Here is an 18,266-nt window from a genome sequence, read left to right as displayed (position 1 = left end):
CAGTAGCATAACCAGGAAGTTGATACTGATACAGTCCACAGGTACTATTCAGATTTCCCCAGTGTTACACACATTCATTTGGGTGTGTTCCCTCCTGTGCAGTGGTGTTGTTTGTGTGGATTCCAGCGTGCCCCACCACAGGCAAGACACACAAGTTTCATTACCCCAAGGATCCCCCCACCCCACCGTTCCCCTTTTATGGCCACACCCACTTTAGGTGGCCCAGACAGTTCATGGCCAACATACATGGTGGTAAACGGGGCTGGCTGACTTCCAAGACCCAGCTTACTCAGAAAATTCTAGAATTGGAGTGTCCTGGCTCCTTCCCTGTCTGTAAACCCTGACAACCACTAGTCTGTTCTCCATCTCTGTAATTTTGTCCCTTAAGAATGTTACAGAAATGGAATCAAATAGTAGGTAGCCTTTTGGGATGGAGTGTTTTCACTCAGCACAGTTCCCTTTGAAATTCATTCAGGTTGTTGTATCACTGGTCTGTTCCCTTTTATTGATGAGGAATATTCCACCCCAGAGATTTTTTTTTTTTTGGCTGCATTGGATGTTCGTTGCTGCGCGCGAGCTTTCTCTAGTTGCAGCGAGCAGGGGCTACTCTTGGTTGCGGTGCGCGGGCTTCTCATTGCGGTGGCTTCTCTTGTTGCGGAGCATGGGCTCTGGGCGCGCCGGCTTCAGCAGTTGTGGCTTGTGGGCGCAGTAGTTGTGGCTCGCAGGCTCTAGAGCACAGGCTCAGTAGTTGTGGCACACGGACTTAGTTGCTCCGTGGCATGTGGGATCTTCCTGGACCAGGGCTTGAACCCATCTTCCCTGCATTGGCAGGAGGATTCTTAACCACTGCTCCACCAGCGAAGTCCCCACCCCAAAGATTTTTGATTCAGTCTTAGACTGACTGGAGCACTGGGTAAGAGGAAACCCATCATGGAGACATGGGAGTTGCAAAACAACTCTTCCTTCACATGGACTCTTTCTCCATGTCGGGAGGAACAAGGCGTCTCCGGCCTCTGCCAGCCTGCCCTGGTTCTCAGCAGACGTCCATGGGGTGATGTTTGAAGAAGCTTGTGCCCTGATGGCTTGGCTGCTTTGGGAAACCAGCAGAAGAGCCCCCCCTTCACCTTTTGAGCTTTGTTCATCTGTGTTGTGTGTTTTTGCACAGTGCGCATGGATTGAAACAAAACTTGGGATAAAGGTTATTGGATTTTGATGTTTTATTAGCACTCATAACAATAACACGGGGTTCTGGGCTGGTGCACAGGGAAGTAAAAGGCTGTGTGAGCGTGATTTCTTTGGAGGAAGCCCTAGGCACCTAGGTGGCTTTGGCCTGCCTTTATGAGAACTGTTAAAATGACATACCCCGAGAATCTAATTTCACAGTGAGAATTTTGAGCCGTTGCTCCTTCAGAAAGCACATTTATTTGCACTGTGTTTTAAACATATATGCGTGTGTATTTACACATGCATCGTATCAGTGAGGACAGCATTTATGAAGTATTACTCCCATGAACACCTGTGCTAAAAGGTTGTCTGTACTTTCAAAGTTAATGAAATGCAACTGAGTAATTAGGCAGCGAGGAAGTTAGTTCAGGATTCCCAGTGTTATTTACTTGATAACATATGCATCAGTAGGTAGTATTTGCGTTTTCTTCAGAAACTCTGCGGTTCTTTTTTTCTAGATCAAGCCTGTTAAGCCCTGAAAACTCCACCCGGAGCTCAGGATGGGCTCGTGCAGCTGGGATGGGCTGTAGGCAGGTCTGGCCTTTGGCTTTTCTCTTCTTGTCCTGGATTCCTCTGGGTACAAGGGGGCAGCATGTGTGTCAGGGACCATCACATCCTGGTGGTCTGAACTCTGGTCGGAGGTGAAGGGGCTATCCTGATGTGGGTATCAGGCTGTTTGTGGGGGAGGTTCCCCATTTGTGGATGTGATGCTCTCTGAGGTCCCATCTGGCTCTGGGATTTATTCTTAAGACTAGAATTTGTTGCCTCTAAGGGGAAAAATATTTTGGACCCATGAGTTTACTTTCCATTACATCTTTGGGGTCTTCACTCACATTTGTGTTTGCAGAGGTTCTCTGTGTATTGTTCTCTGTGACGTGCCTAGCGCTGTAAGTGGATTTTCAAAAGTCAAGTCATTCCTTTGGTTGCACGTACAGCAGCTGGTCCATTTGATGGCAGTGATGCCCTTCACTTTAAACTTAAACCTCCCCTGAACCTGTAGGTTCGGGTTTGAGTAAATTTGGTTTGAAATAAAACTGAACCTAATTTCCTCTAGGCCTTTTTTTTCTTCCCAGGACTCTGGGTTCTTGAATTCCCCTGGTCTTGTTAGGAAAGCGTTTGTTAAACAATAGGATTGTTAACAAGTATCTGTTAAACATTTGAGTGCCTTAGTGCTGAGCTCTTTACCTGCGGCACCACGTGCAACCCCACATTCGAGGGGAGAATGGTCACATCCTGGGCTCAGCCTCCCCAGCCAGAGGTGAGGGAGCTTTTCTAGCGCCACTTGTGGTCTCATTCTAATGCTCTTCACTATTGTTTGGTCTCCAAGTTCTCTAAGATAAAAATCATATCCTGTCCCTGCCCACGTGGAGCTGACCAGCTAAACCAGTGACAAACCTGAGGAAGCAGCCGATGCAATGCCTTCTACACACATAAAGGGGTGGGGATGGAGGTACAGTTACGGAGAGCTAGGGCTGGTGGGGCTGTTACTCAGCTGAATTAACTTTCCCCAGCTTCCTCCCTGCTCAATATTCTGCATTTAGTCCATTGATCCTTAGCGTTGGTATCTAAATCCGGTCACTCTTCTTGTGAGTAATTTTTCAGGGCTTGCGGACTCGGCCGTTTGATTCTCAAGTCATATATATATATATATGTACACACACACACACACACACACACACATATATATATATTTTCTGCTTCTCTCTACTCATTCTTCTGGCTGGAGCCTGCTAAGTCTGCCTTGCTGCAGTGTCTGTCCTCTCCTGCAGGCCCTGGGGGAGCCAAGGGATCCCCACTGCATGGGTGCCCTCACCGCTGCCCCTCAGGGATTCTCCCAGGTTGCTTGGCCACTGGAATTCAGATCTATGCATTGGCATTCCTAAGAGGGACACCCTGTTTCTAGATTAAATTTGCATGAGGTTGGAGGGGATATACCTTTCTTCCTTTTAAACCCACCTTGGCAGTGCAGCTATTACTTAAAGACTCAGATCCTAAATAGAGCCACTCTGCAGTGATGCTATGGCCCGGAACCAAGGCAGCAGCTGTCTCTGCATCCCCAGCTTCAGCTCCCTCTCCTGATGTAGAAGCCCACATAAATTCACTGTACGTTTTCCAGACTGTAGGAAATCTGCTCTTTGCAGAAAATGGAGAAATAGAGGAAAATATGAAGATTAACGTACAATTTTTATGATCTGAAAGACTTATATTTTGAAAATCACCTTAGCATATGGAGAAATAACTTCTTTTAACAACTTGGGTGTTTTTTCTGTCTCCTGCATGGTATGCATACACTAGCAAATGACATTCACCGTTTAAAGAATATTTAAAAATTTACGTATACCATTTGGAGTCTTATATTTGTTTTTCCATTTAACCTGTAAATGTTTTTCCTAAGTTGTGAAATATTTTTGAATTTTTAAAACTAAATAATTTGTTGAGATACAGGTATCATAATGTATGTAGGTATAACATGATAGCTATTTGTTTTTCTCTATAGTGTTATCAGGAAAGATAGTTATCCAACTATTTTCTGTTTCAGGGAAGCCTCTTAGATGGTTTATTTTTATGTGAATCTTTACTCCTCCTCTAATTACTCCCTAGGGGTAGAATGGGGTTGGGGGGGGTGAAATCTAACTTTTCAGAAAAGGTGCCCTTTCACACTCCCACTGAAGCGTGGGGGGCTGTTTGTTTCACCAACTCTTCAACATTTTGCTCTTGTCATCCCTGGATTTTATGTTACAGATTGTCAGCTTAATAAGTTTTATGTTGCTGTGCTGAGCATCGAGAGACCCTCTGCTTACTGTCTGACCCTGTGCCCCTTGTCAGTCAGAGTGTCAATGGGGTGCCTAATGAAAAGGAATTCGGGGGACTTCCCTGGGATTTCGCCTTCCAATGCAGGTTTGATCCCTGGTCTGGGAGCTAGTATCCTCCATGCCTCAGGGCCAAAAAACCAAGGCGTAAAGCAGAGGCAATATTGTAGCAAATTCAATAGAGACTTTGAAAATGGTCCACATCAAAAAAAAAAAAAAGTCTAAAAAAGAGAAGGAACTCAGCACCTCTTCTGCGCCCTCCTCTCTACCTGGGAGAAAACCGAGGCCAGGGCATTCATTTCAAGATGCCCTACTGGTTCGTGGTTGCTACTAGCTGGGCTCTGTTCTTGGGCCACATCATCTCTCTTCCACTCCCAGCAGGGTCCGGAACCTCTCCTAGAGGCGCGTGTGCCTGGGCTGATAGCTTTCTTGTTCAGTTACTATTTGAAACCACAAAAGGCCACCTACACGTGTCTCTGATTTGACTTGTGGGTTTACACCTCCGCTGCCTGATACATTGGGCTGAGACCTCAGGGGCCAGGCTTCCCTTTGAGCCAGGCTGATTGGAAGAGGGTCCTCCCCCAGCGAGGACTCCCCCACTCCTCTGGGCACTTCAAAGTTAACAGGGCGGCTTCCCAGCTTGTCTGACATTGGGACAGACTCGTGGGGGCCCAGCCAGGCTTCTGGGAACCGGCAGTCAGACTGCCCAGACCCGCTGCCTGCACGTTCGGGGCCAGCTGGGCAGTTTGGGGTGTGGGAACGCGGCTTGAATTCACAGGATGACGTCGTTGTGTGTGTGGTTGCTGCTCACTGAACCACTCTCTTTTTCTTTCAAAACTTGGCTCCTGTTGTGCCGAATTTGCAGCACCCGTTTATCGATTTGCTTTCCGTGTCCATTTCTCCAGTTGTTTCCAATTCCCCCCTGCCCCGCCAGTCTGACAGCCTCACGCCCTTGTTTATTTCTCCATTGCTGGAGCCACTGAGAACAGAGCCTTTCCCCAGAGGATTGAAGCCCAGCTAATGCTGCGAGGCTAGGCAGTTCCTGGTCACCTAGCTGGGCTCAAATCTGCCGGCTCTGTAGGGTGGGTGCAAAAGCTGAAAGGCAGCAGAGGAACGGACACGTTAATTGACTACACCTGAGACAACACTGAGAAAATATCCTATTTTGTTTTCCTTAAGAAAGTGGCAGAGTTCCAAGACTTCCCTTACAGTTTTCCACTGCCTCTCCTTATATTTGAAGACAAGAGTTCTGAAATCTTGGCTGTTGGGCCCTTTCATGTTCTTAAAACTTAAATGCAGCTGAACATATTTAATATTACAAAATTTCCATAAACATTCTCTCTACAAAGACTGTATGTAAAGTTTGTGCCCAGAGGGCATTTTTCTTATTGAAGTTGAAACTCTTGCACATGGTGGGGTGGGCAGTAATAATGAAGTGTTGATTTGACCTTAGGTGTCTTGACACCAGTGTGGCTGTATAGGGACATGGAAAGAATTAGCTTTCAGGGTCCTCCTGCCTCAATAAAGGAAAATTGTTTCCAAGCTAATTCATATGGTTTATTCACTATTAGGCAGTAGTACGTGGAATTGGATCCTGGGAAGGAATGATGCAGCTGAGCTAAGGGGAAAGTATGTCAGGTCACACCGTGTTAATTCCGTCTCGTCCAGCGTTTCCCTCTTCAGAGGATGTAGTCTTTTCCTTGGTTTTCCCAGTGTGACAAGCACACCAGAATTCCACACTGCTTCGTGCCTGATGGGCTAGGCCTTTCTGGGGGTGCGTTAATACTGAGAGGCTGGGCAGGCGCATAAATACACGTGGGGAGGGAGGGGGGGCCCTTCCCAGGTGACTTGGGCTTGTGCCTTCACTGTGTCAGCCTGAGGTCCTGGTTAGGGGCAGATCACACACGTGTGGCCCCGAGTTCTGAGTGTGGGGAGAGGCCACATCCTAGCAGCTGCAGGCCCCTCCCACTCCCCATGTTGCTCAGAGATGCCTGTCTGTGCCCCCAGCAGCCCCCCAAGCATGCAGCTCTGGTTACCCTGCCTAGTCAGCTGAGGGCAGCCGGAAGCCATCCCTTTGTGGGTCCTTCTGCATCCCTGGATGTGTGGCAGACCTGCTGAGGGTGGTCAGGTGTGAGCCGGGAGCTGGAGCGGGTGGGGAGGGGCCCGGGCTGCTCAGGGGTCCCGTGGAATGTATCCCAGGAGCCGCGGCCCCCGGCCTTGACTTGGCTTCTGGCACCGCTGTCTGGGCACGTCCCGCTTTGGCCAGAAGGACTTCTTTCTTGCTGATAGGGGCAGGTCGGTTTTAGGGGGGCGGACATTTGGTTTCTCTGTGGATTTCTGGGTTCCACATCTACTCGGGACTTTTCCCCGCCTGCCACCCTTGAACTTGAGATAGTTGTGAGGCCCTGCTGTGGACACGTGGGCAAGCCCCTGGCACCCGCGTCCCATGTCCTCACATCCTCATCGTGATTCTGCCGTGGAGGGTCACTCCCCTTTTACACAGATGGACACCCTGAAATGGTGCTGCGTGGCTAGCGTGTGCAGCAGGAGGGGCGAATAGGCTGACACAGGGCTTGCACGTGGATCTTCAGGTCACCACGGCTCCCTTGAGCTGGGGCTCAGGTTCCGCGTCTGTGGGTCCCTCTTGCAGCAGCCCATGGGCAAGTGGCTCCTTCTGCCCGGAGGCACTGGTGGGCAGCAGGTTGCCCCGAGGTAGCTGTGGGCCCTGCAGCTGTGGGCGGACCAGCATTTCCTGGAAGGCGATACATCATCACTTCAGCAGGGCTCAGTCTTACATTCGATAACAACAGGCGCCCTCTTGAGAGGGCCAGCCAGCAGCGTCCGAGCCAAGAGAACATGGATGAGAGAGAAGGCCGGGGTTTCTGGATGCTTCTTCCCCCGGTCCTTTGTTCCTTTTCTGAGCACAGCCATGCCCGCAGGACTGTCACCAAGGGGAGGGCGAGGCCCCCCGGGGCGGGGAGCGTGTAGGTCCCTCAGAGACGTGGTGAGGAGTATTGGACTCTTAGGCCAAACAGGAACCATTTACCTCGTGATGTGAGCAGAGATTGGTTTGGTTCTTAGCAGACGCTGATGATGACAAGCTTGTCCCGTGTCCTGGAGCCGCGTGCCAAGCCTGCTGAGGACTGGATTTACTGAGTACTGGCTGTGCACAGGCCGAGCGCCGAGCTCCCCGGGCATTACCACTGTGAAAGGACCTGATCACCTGTGAGGCAGATGCTGCCTTCTCTGTCTCAGACAAGACCGAGTCCCAGGGCGTTGGTCACCTTGACCCGTGGAGCCTGGGCCGCTTCTCTGCAGTGTCCTGTTAACTCCGTGCTCTCTCCTTTGTCCTCTCCCACTAGCCCCTCTATTGCAGTGAATCTGTGGGGGCCAAGGGATGATTCTGCAGACTACTTTCTGGTTCTCTGTTTAAGTAGTAAGCGTGCATGGGGCCCCCTGGATCTGAGATGAGCCCGGCGTGAAGGAGGACAGGTTCCAGATAAGGCCAGTGCTGTCCTCAAGCCTGGGCCTCCTGCTTCTGTCCAGTTACCACATGAGGATCTCTCTCCGGCTAATACATGTCCAAGCCAGGCCTCACTTTTGCTCACTGGCCATCCGGGAGGGGAGGAAGCAGTGGGTGAAGGGGCCCCCACCTGCCCTAGCAGGACAGAGGATGGGCATCTTAAAGCCTAGATGACTCAAATACGAGTCAGGCAGAGCAAAGAATCCAAGTGGGGCTCAGGCAGGCCCCGAGTGGTAACAGGAGCTGACACATCAAAGCGTTAGAGACGTTAGGAATAAGTTCATGCAGAGTAAGTGCAAGTAGGTGGGCACTTGGCGCTGCCTGTCGCAGGCTGAGGGGGAATGCCGGGGCGCCCACGCTGAGCCTGTGTGCCCCTCTTCTCTCTCTGGAGTTTGGATGATGCAGAGCGCAGGAGCCGTTCTGAAAGAGGGCGAAATTCAAGTGGGGGCCAGACCGGTCCTCCTGGAATGAGCCGGGGCAGAGTCTCTCAGGACCCGTCCTTCCAGACCTTTTTAGAGCGCATCTCATTCAGTTTCAGAAAAGTAGACTTATTAACTGTAGACCTACAAGGTAATTTTCATATGCCCGACTCGATGTAAGAAGAAACTAAAAATCCAGGTGGTAGGGACCCTTCTAGGCGATGTGTCGTGAATTTATAAGTTTCCTATATGAAAGCCCCAGCCCTGGCTTGGACTCCACCAGGCTCTGGGTACTGCTGTTCCGTGTGTGTGTGTGTGTGTGTGTGTGTGTGTGTGTGTGTGTGTGTGTGTGTGTGTGTGTGTGTGTGTGTGTGTGTGTGTGTGTGTGTGTGTGTGTGTGTGTGTGTGTGTGTGCGCACGCACGCACGCACCCACACGCACACCCCCTCATCGTCATCAACTATGGGTGGAACACATTTGCCAAGTGACGTTTAGTAGATTCACCGAGGTTGATCATACGGGCCAAAAATAGATGCCCTTTTCCTCGGCCAGAAGCAGCGAGTGAACTTGGAGCTGCCTGGCATTTACTGGCCGAGGCCGAGTCGCTTGGTGGAAGAGCCTGCTTAGCTTCCTGGGGCTGCTCGTGGAGGAGCGGTGGTGATTTTAATTAGCTAAGTCGTTTCTGTGTCTTGTATACTCCTAGAAGTTCTTGGAGGAATCCTGCCAAGAACATTTCCCCTGGCACATCTGCGGGGCACTACTCCCTGTTGCACTGTCATCAAGTATCTATGGAAACAAGTGTTTTTGAATTTTTAGCCTTTTTAGCCTTTCTGTAGCTGCATTCTTTTTAAGTACTTCTTTCCACCTTCGCGTAACAATGGGCACTTGCTTTAAAGATTCTGACAGTCTTCCAAGCTTTTTAACATTCTTAATCCACTAAATAAGCCATCACCGTTCGCTCGGGCAGTCTGCAGGCTCTTCTGAATTTTTGGCTTAAAATTCCGTGAAACGTCACCGTCCGAGTTGTCTGTTCCTTGTTTAATTACTTTGACTATGAAGTATCTCAAGGAAAGAACCTGTGCCCACCAGTAAGATTAGGTAGGTGTTAACATGTTGCCGTTGTCTTCAGACCTTAGTTGAAAAGAATGTTACAGACAGGTATATATATATATATATATATATATATGCAGTTATATATGCAGTTAGTTAAATATTTGATTTCCTACTGTATCCCAGACGTGGAAGACTTTGGAGATGAATAATGCGTGATCAAGGCATTTAAACATTTAGAGACTTGGCGATGGGTAGAGTATGTCACAGCCTGGCAGTCAGGAGTGAAGGTGTCACAGATGTCTAGGGTATGGGTTTTGAAGGGTGGACGAGAGTTTGCTAGGCAAGCTCTCGCTGCCTCCAAAGCCTGGTTCCTTGGCAATAATAGATGCTTAGTCAACATGAAACTACTGTGTCATTAGAGGCTTGGAACTACTGAGAGCCCACGCCCGTCCCTCCTTCCTAGCATTTCAGAGGCTGGGATGTCTCTGTTCTCCACACCCATCTCCCTTGAATTGGAAAGTTTGGGGTGTAAGGTGGTGTGGAGGCACAGTGGGAGTGAATCACTTCTTGACCTTGGGTATTATGGTAACCCTGACCATGGGGACCACCCTGTTCCTGCTGTGAACTCTTGTAATAGCGAAGTAGGAGCTGGCTGGTGTCAGGACTTGGACCCTTCCTTACATTAGAGAGAACACAGGAGTATGGTTTTCTTTTGAATGGTTTGAAAAGTAGAGTGCAGCTGGGAAACTGGTTACGGTAATTTCATACATTAAAAAAAAATATTAATCAACTATTTGTATCCTGACTGATTGTAAGGTGAGCTTGGAGATGGTCAGGGATGGCTGCAGCAGTTCATCCTCACGGGACTTGAGAAAGGACGACCTTAAAACACAGACGCCCCGGTGCCATAGCAGCTCCAATATTGAAATTGCATCTGTCCTTCGTGGGAAAGGCACAGAAAAGACACCTGGACACGCCTCCTGCCCAGGTGTTTGCCTTTTCTGTCAGCCCCGGGGAGGAGTAACTTCCCCACCCGCCCCCTCTTACTGCTTTGTGTGCACAGGAAGTGGTTCAGATAATGTGGATGGTCCCATATATCTCCTCTTCATTCCATGTATAGTAAAATAAATGCGAGTGCTGTGTAATGCATCACCTCATTTCATATTGCCTTTGCCAAGAAAGTGCAATTTTATCGAACATTAGGATTGAATTCTTAACTGAGTAGTCAATTTCAGTAGTAAGTTAAAGTGCCTTCTCTTAATGACAACTGCAACCGTTCATCAGTTACAGTGGATTAACAGTTGTCAGCATTTATGCTAATAGCACTTATAAACCGTGGGCTTCTGAATTCCATATTTCTCAAACAGTTGGTAAGACTTTTTTGCTGGAAGATAATATGATTGTTTTGTCCCTTTGCTTGCCACTTGGAGATGCAAAGAAGTTGAATGACATTTTCACGGCGATGACACAATATCACCTTCTGGTGTTGCACACTTGGCTTCGTGTCAAAATAGATGGAAAGAGTTCATTTGTCCCGGCGCTCTACTGTTTAATTTGATCTGGTGTGTGACTAAAGCAAGACAAATAGTATCTTTAATGAAACCATTTAATAGCCTCTGGTAGCTTAGAATCGAAGGCATTGGAAAAATGCAATTAAAGGATGGCTAGATGTAAACAAGGAAGAAATCACTGCTTCAACTTCACCGATCCAATTCATTTTGCTTTCAGGGTTTCATCGCCTTAAATGGTTTTGAACCGATGAAGCTGGATTCTCTTAAACAGACGGAGAGCCCATCGTGTGAACTATAGAGTTTGCGGACACATTTATATTGGTGAGTTATTGTAAAATATCTCCAGGTAAAAGTTCAGGTTTTTCAAAATCCCCTTTGGAATGTGTTTGCAGTTTGTTGATGACTGGATCGCTGGCAGCCTCAGGATGTTTCATCGGGACATCTAATAGTGGGATCATATTGATTGTCTTTCAATTAATTGCATCTGGTATTTTCATTTATCAAAAGCAAAATACATGTAATTAACTCTGAAGCAATATAGTTCAGTGTAAAGTGATTGTTGCTGCTGCCGCTGCTGCTATAAAGATAAGTCAATGGAAATTACACCAGGAAACTCAAGTCAGGATGGAGCCGTGTTAGGACTTCTCGACATATTAATTACAAAGAATAAAAATGAATTGGGGAAACCGTCCACGCCACCCCGAGTGGCTTGGGCAAATGGTAGATGGACGTCTTTAGGGAGACAGCAGCTTGCTGAGGACGGTACATCTTTAATGAGCTAAGATTTTCAGACTTGCCAACCTCTAGGATGTCTTGAACATAGAATGGTTTTTTTTCTGGTGGAATGGATTAGGGATGTGGGATGTGGGCTGAGGAGAGCCTTCAACTGTCTGCTTATTTGGAGTATGGTTGAGAAAATACCAATGAACAGAGTTCAGTCTTCCGTCCATAGCAAGGACTTTTGGGGGTCCTGAGTTAATTTCAACATGCCTTTAGCCATTTCCCACAAAACCTAGATCTTAGACTCTCAACGTGGCAACTTCTCAGAAATGATTGATTTTTATCCTGTTGAAAAAAATGTTTTCTCCTTGAGCTGACAATGTCATCTTAAAGCCAGAAAAAAGAGTGTGAGCCGTTTCTCACCGTTCTTTCTGTCAACCCCCAGGCTTGTTCCCTGCAGTATTGAGTAGGACAGACCCTCAGGTTTGGAGAAAGGTCAAAGACCCACAAGGAATTTGTACAACAGGATTCCCTGCCTGAGAATCCTGGGCAGATTCCAGCACACACGGTCTGGAATAAATAATAACACAGAAAGAAATGTTGGCCTTAAAATGCAGCCTTAGGCACGGCTTTAGCCGGTGATCGCCAGGGGGCCCGAACTGACCCTCAGTCTCAACCCAACCAGTGGGTGTGGCCCAGGGAAGGGTCTCACTGCCTTTTCCCATGGACGAGGGTCAGTTGCCAACACCGGGGCTGCTGCTCCGGACCTGGGCTCACGGAGCCCACTTCCCAGCGGGTCCCTCTGGGAGGCCTTATTTGTGACATGAGTAGTTGTACTGGAGTGGTCCCCACGAGCCTCCGCCTTGTAGAAACCCGGAAACCTTTCCCAAGAGTGATCTGAGAAGGCTGCCCAGCCAAAGGCCACGGCAGAGCATGAAGTTCACAGAGGTTACTTATCAGAGACACTCCGTAATCTTTGAACAATTCTAAGAATCTTTGTACTGGGGCGATGAGAAACTAGAAATATCAGTGAACCTTCTTTTGGGGGTGGGACATGGGTGTATCTATTAGTCATGATGGCCACTCTCAACCGTATACACTCAACTTTGCCTTTTAAGGCCAACATTTATTTCTTTTCTGGCTCTCACTCATTCTTCTAAAAGAAACCTTTTTTTAAAGACCCTGCGTGCTGGAATCTGCCCGGGGTTCTCAGGCCGGGATGTTGTTGTACACATTCTTTGTGGACCTGGGGTTGGTGGGGTGTTAATTCCAGGATTGGGTAACGGCACTGAAGATGTTTTCAGTGGGTCACAGTGATGGAAATCCGTCAGACCCCCACGGTTGTCCAGTTCCATGTCCAAGCACTGCCAGTGCCCGATCCTCGAGTCCTTCACAGAAAGTCACCCGAGGTTCACCTGAGGGAGCGTCTCGGCTGGGTGCCAAGACTTGAGAGTGATGCTTGGTACGTTTTGTAGACACCACGGGGTTGGAAAACTACTTCTCGAAAGATAAGAATGTGGAAATCCACAGTATAAGGATGAAATGGACTTCTTAAATATCAAGAAACGGTTACATAACAGCATTTTCATTTGACTCAACCTAATAATTGAGCCACTGCGGGATCCTGTTTATCAGTGATCTCTGTCTCAGAGAGAGGAACATTGACATTGCATAAATGCATCCAATATCAGAATGAAATTGCAACACCATTCCTGATAGCAAATTTTTCCCTAGCACCTAGCACGCTCACACAATTGGCCTCGTACAGTGGTTCTCAGCACTTATGTGTTTTTGGGCATAATTTGGGGTAACAGTTTTTGATAGCACTCTGGAAGAGCTTGAGAAGCTTGGTGTAACGTTGGCGTTGGCCCTCATTAGAGCATGGCCACCATGCCTGGAGGATGCCTCGTGGTGTCTGTGACCTCACCCACATTGACTGTGACCCCGATGGCCTGGCTGCTCCCCAGCACTGGGCACCCTGCCAGTGGGTTAACCTTCGTCCCTGACCACCCCTGTGTACACTCACAGGGTGTGGTTCTCGCGTGTCCCAGAAGCGTGTGTTAGTTCTTGGCTCTTTTCTCTGTGGCTTGTCACTGTGCCCAGTCCATTGTACCCCACTCGTTGGATGGCTACTCATTCAGCCCCAACTGCAGTCAATACCTAGCAACACAAGAGGGGTATCTTGAATTGCAGCCAGAGCAAGGGACCACATGTTGATTTCAACCTGGTAGCTTACCTGTTGAGATCTCCTAGACAAATCCTTTTTAATGTAGGCAGAAGAGAAGGAAATAGACAAAAGACACAAAATTCATGAAAAGTCGCAGTCTTGGAATGGCAAACCTGTGTGGTGCTGGAACCATTTATGCGTCGTTTTTGTCCTCTTAGTATATTTGTGCGTGCCCTCACTTAGAAGCATTCTATTTCTATTATTCTAGACCTGATAGTCTGGTTGTGGCTTTTTTCTTTTCATAACTTCAAATCAGACATGTCAGCCTCCTCCCCCCGTGCAAAGAGGCTCATTTGGTCATCACTAATGAACGACAACACGCGACATGTAGATCTGTTGCATTTTGTTCTGCTTTTACTGTCCATTCTGTACGTCATCGCTTGTTACAGTGAAACCCCGACGTGCTCCGTGGTTCGCTGACTTCTGGAACCAGACTTAGTTCTCCAGTGGTTCAGATGGGTCATTGTTTTTCCTTGTGCCATTTTGTTATTAAGCATTAATATTTGTGGCGGTACCAAGTTACCTTGTAATTTTAACAGAAGCGTCAGGGAAAAATGAGTGCTTTTTGTCAAATGTCTCCAGCTAAGTGGAAATGCAAATCACGGCCCTTAGCTCTTATTCTGTAAAATGATGGTGGCGTAGCGGTGGCTGCGGTTTGTCAAAGACGTGACAGCGTATCCGGCTGCCGGCACCCAGAGAGGCTTGCGCGCTGCTTTATGTTGACAGATTGCAATGATGATGTGGAAGCTTGACCTGCCCCGCAGAGCCCCAGGGAAAGGTGATCTGAGGTTCCCCTGGTGCTGGTGACTCAGAGGGGAGGGCCTCGCAAGGTCTGTTGTGGGGTCCAGGCCGCTCCGATCTGAGTATGGCTTTAGTGGGCCAGTGGGCCCCATTAGGGCCTCTGCCCCGTTTCTGCCAGCACAGCTTTCTTCCCCGCGAAACAGAAGGGAAAGTATTGCTTTACTCCAGAAATAAATGCCCACACCTTGCAGTGAGTCTGACTCTCACTGCTTGAGCACTGGAGGGAGCTGGCTGTGGTCATGCTGGGCCTCGTGTTGTGGCCTCCAGGGTCCCCTGGAGTTCTTGGCCTGCCCTGGCCGTCACCCGTCCACTCTTTCCATGCAGCCTGCACTAGGGACGTGTGATCCTGCTCCGGTTTTTAGACTAGAGGCACAACTGCCAACATCGGAAAACACAAACCAGAGCAACATATGCTGGGCCTTTCATCTCCAGGGGACTCTCTAGATGAGAAACAGCCAGGAGGCCGAGACGGGGGCGGCAGGGAAGATGCTGGTGGAGCTTCGGGCCCTGCTGTCTGCGGAGAGGGGAGGAGGGGTCTCAGCTGGAGCTCTGGGGTCTTGGTTCTTGCTTGTGTTTTATTCATGAGCTGCAGATCCAAGTTCCTGTAGGAGCCCTTCTCTGGGAGGTGTTGATTCAGCCCTTGTCCTTTCCTCCAGGGAATTTCCAGATCCCAGCAAGGCTCCTGGGTAGGCCAGAGAGATCATCCACCTAGTCCCTTTGTTCTGTTTTCAAAGTCTGTCCTTGTCCCGGTCACATGGGGGTCAGGCCCCTGGCCCCTACCTTCTGGTGGGTCACTGCTCTGCTGGTGCTGTCCCCACCTCCCAGCCCTCAGGACTGGTTCTAATCAACCAGCGAGGCCAGGGAGGCCCGGAACTCTGTCATCCATGTGTCCGCAACAAGCCAGCCTGCCTGTACTTCCTGGGGTTCCCGGCCAGGGAGGGTCTCTGCCAAGCTGTGTTCCTGCTGGAAGTCTGTGCCTGGGAGGGATGGCTCCTTGCGGCCACAGGAGAGCAGCGGGGCCACGGCCCTCTCTCCTGGTGGAGCAGGGCTTGGGTCAATACTGAGCATGCCATACAGCGTTGCGCGCGGACACACTAGGTATGTGGCCCTCTCTTCCCAAGATCCTATAACCTTGGCTAAGATCCCTGTTTTATTTATTTTTATTTTTATTTTTATTTTTGCGGTATGCGGGCCTCTCACTGTTGTGGCCTCTCCCGTTGCAGAGCACAGGCTCTGGACGCCCAGGCTCAGAGGCCATGGCTCACGGGCCCAGCCGCTCCGCGGCATGTGGAATCTTCCCGGACCAGGGCACGAACCCGTGTCCCCTGCATCGGCAGGCGGACTCTCAACCACTGTGCCACCAGGGAAGCCCCAAGATCCCTGTTTTATTAGCGAAGCACTTGACGCTGAGATCATATGCCAGCACACGGGGCCCATGAGTAGACCTGCGGCTTGGACACCGATGGCGTAACCCCAGGCTCAGGGTTCCCTTGGTCCCTGCTGAAACACCGCAGTCCTGTGACTTGCTTTGCCAGTATGCAGGATCCCTCTGTAGTGATGACTTTGTCGTGATGACTTCTGGGGTCCTCAGCTTTCCGGGAAGTTCACGTTCTCGTGTGCATGGTGGGGTCCATCCCTGCCTCAAGCACTTGGTCCGTGGGAAGGGGGGCTGACCATGGGCTGCCCCTTGTCCCCAGGGGTGTGGCTGTGTGCAGGGAAAGCACCTCTAAGGCCAGCCACGATGGGAACCTGAACAGACGCCACACAGAAGCATTTCTGCCCCTGGCCTCCCAGTAGACAGAGGAACAGCAGCCCCAGGTTATGGGACAACTAGAGGCCATTGTCACTGGTCTGCTCCTTACCATTTCCCTGGGACGTGGAGCATGTATGTGTGAGAGGGAGGGAGAATGGGAGGAGTGGATGGAGGCGCGAGCCTGCGCGGGGTAAGGGCCAGCAGGCATGTTGAAGGAAATGATAGTTCATGTTTGCTGTAAGTTTCAGACCGAGGATGTTCATGTCACTGTGTGGGTGGGGAAATGAGCTTTCTCATTTAAAAATGTTTGGGTCTCAATCCAGCGCTCTGGGTGTCATTAATGGGAGACGAAGAGCTTATTTCTTTGTATAAATATTTTTGTTTAGCATTTGTGTGTTACCACTGCCAACGTAACTACTATTTCTAGAATGCATTGGGCCAATAACATCTTTTTAAAATATAATCTTACTTTTAGGTCATTTTGGTGATCATTCCATTTAGATTTTTGTGGAGGAACACAGCATCTCTCCAGGTTCAAGTGTAAATCTGGCATTACTTTCAACTTAGCCTCAAATTCCTCAGCTGCAAATGCTAAGGAAATACTCCACAGCTCAAGAAAGAGCCCACACGTGATGCGGAAAGAACCGGGGTACTTACAGAGTTCTTCATCATTTAATTTCTGGATCCTGATTTGGTGCATTTTCCAAAGTAAGGCTTTAGGAAATGTCTGAGGATTCAGTGGTCCCCGGTGGAGGTTGTCCCCGGTGGAGGTTGTCCCCAGGACCGTTGCCTGCGGCTTCCCCCTTCCCTAGCGTCCACCTAACAAGCAGCTCAACACATTTGCTTTATTGATTCCTTTATTTTTGGCAACCTTGGCAACTCCCACCTGGCCCCGTGCTGGTAAAAACAAAGTCTTCCTGGTTAACTGAACACATTTGCAATTCACTCTTTCTACGTAGCAATTAAGATAATTCCCTTTAAAAAAAGAGATAATTCTCTTAGACTCCTACCAGTTAAAGATAAATAGGAGGTTTAAAAAGAAAATGCTTCGTGGTTTGTGCGTGAGCAGGCAGGCTGGTAACGGACGAGAATGTCTGCCGTGAGTGGACCCCTGTGCAAGGAGTAAGATGGGACATTTTTTCTGTCCTTCTCTTCAGCAGCAGCCCGAGCAGTGACATTTATACATATTTCATAACGTGGTTCCTTTAGACAGAGGGAGCAGACAAATCAATTTCTCAGCAGTATACTGTGTAAAGGAAACAGCAACAACCTGTGGGGTAAGTTACAGAAGCTGTTGAAATTAATATATTCGGCAAGAAGATAGAACGTTAGGGAAAAAATGCGAATGTGTGGGGGTCAAAAACGCAAGCCACGGGTGCGTAGCAGTTCCGAACATCTGCTGCCAGTGCTTAATTTCCATTTCTTCATATGTGTCTACTGATCAACGCCAGTGGCTCCCACCCGGGACCCCCCATTCCGTCTTTTCTCGAGGCTGGTGGATCAGATGTCCTCGTGAGCTTCCAGTTGGATCCGCTTAGAGCAGCGTTGATTTATCGGACGGCATTGTGCTGTCTTTTAATACAGGAGATTTGCAGAAAACGAGTTCGTGGCAAAGATACCTGGTTCCTGTGTCTTGTAACTCAATACCTGGTCTGTGGTCGCCTCCCTTCTTCTGGTTCAGCTATACATTGTTTAACTCAAAGGAAACCTTTGTTGGCCTGGGCAGGGTGTAACCTGCAACTCCTTGAAAAATTCAGCTGAAGCAGCGCAGGGCAGCGATCCATTTCGTCAGGTCCGGGGCGGGGGGGCTGTTTGCTGGGCGGTGCTTTCGTTCTGGACACCAGAGCCTCAAAACAGGCCTTCCCCCTTCTCAGGAGGAGCTTTGGGGCAATGCAGGTTTACTGGGTGCCCCTCGGTTCATCCGGTCACGGCCACCTGCGTCCCACCCCTTCTGCAGACTGAAGACAGGTGTCCACAACCCAGGAATGGAAATGTGGAAGAAGCGCTGTGGGAGGGTGGGTGCGCAGTCCTGCAAGATACTGACTCAGGATGCCCTTGGCCTCATCTGCATCTCTTAATCAATATTGATAACCTACTGGGCTTGTCTTTGCTGGGTGCCCATCACCCCCTAACACGTTTGGGTCCTCACTCATGTTCGCTGGTGCAGGAGGGTTGCCCAGTCATTATAACACAGAAACCCAGGACTTCAGACTCTCTGATGACGC

At 49.2% G+C, this 18,266-nt stretch overlaps 1 protein-coding gene across 3 annotated transcripts in view; it reads left to right on the top strand.

The window, feature by feature from the left end:
• Positions 1-18,266, top strand: part of CTBP2 (C-terminal binding protein 2) — a 162,108-nt gene that overhangs the window by 37,368 nt on the left and 106,474 nt on the right. For 2 of the 3 annotated variants that reach the window (XM_012531580.3, XM_033420785.2), the window contains exon 2: positions 10,758-10,861. The gene's annotated coding sequence lies outside the window, so the exon portion shown is untranslated. Of the gene's footprint in view, positions 1-9,845; positions 10,018-10,757; positions 10,862-18,266 lie in introns of all 3 variants that reach the window. The other variant, XM_033420783.2, reaches the window with a different exon arrangement.

The sequence above is a fragment of the Orcinus orca genome, chromosome 14 (assembly GCF_937001465.1).
Source record: "Orcinus orca chromosome 14, mOrcOrc1.1, whole genome shotgun sequence".
Classification (NCBI taxonomy): domain Eukaryota; kingdom Metazoa; phylum Chordata; class Mammalia; order Artiodactyla; family Delphinidae; genus Orcinus; species Orcinus orca.
The sequence above is the reverse complement of the archived record's forward strand: the minus strand, read 5'-3'. Positions and strand labels throughout refer to the sequence as shown.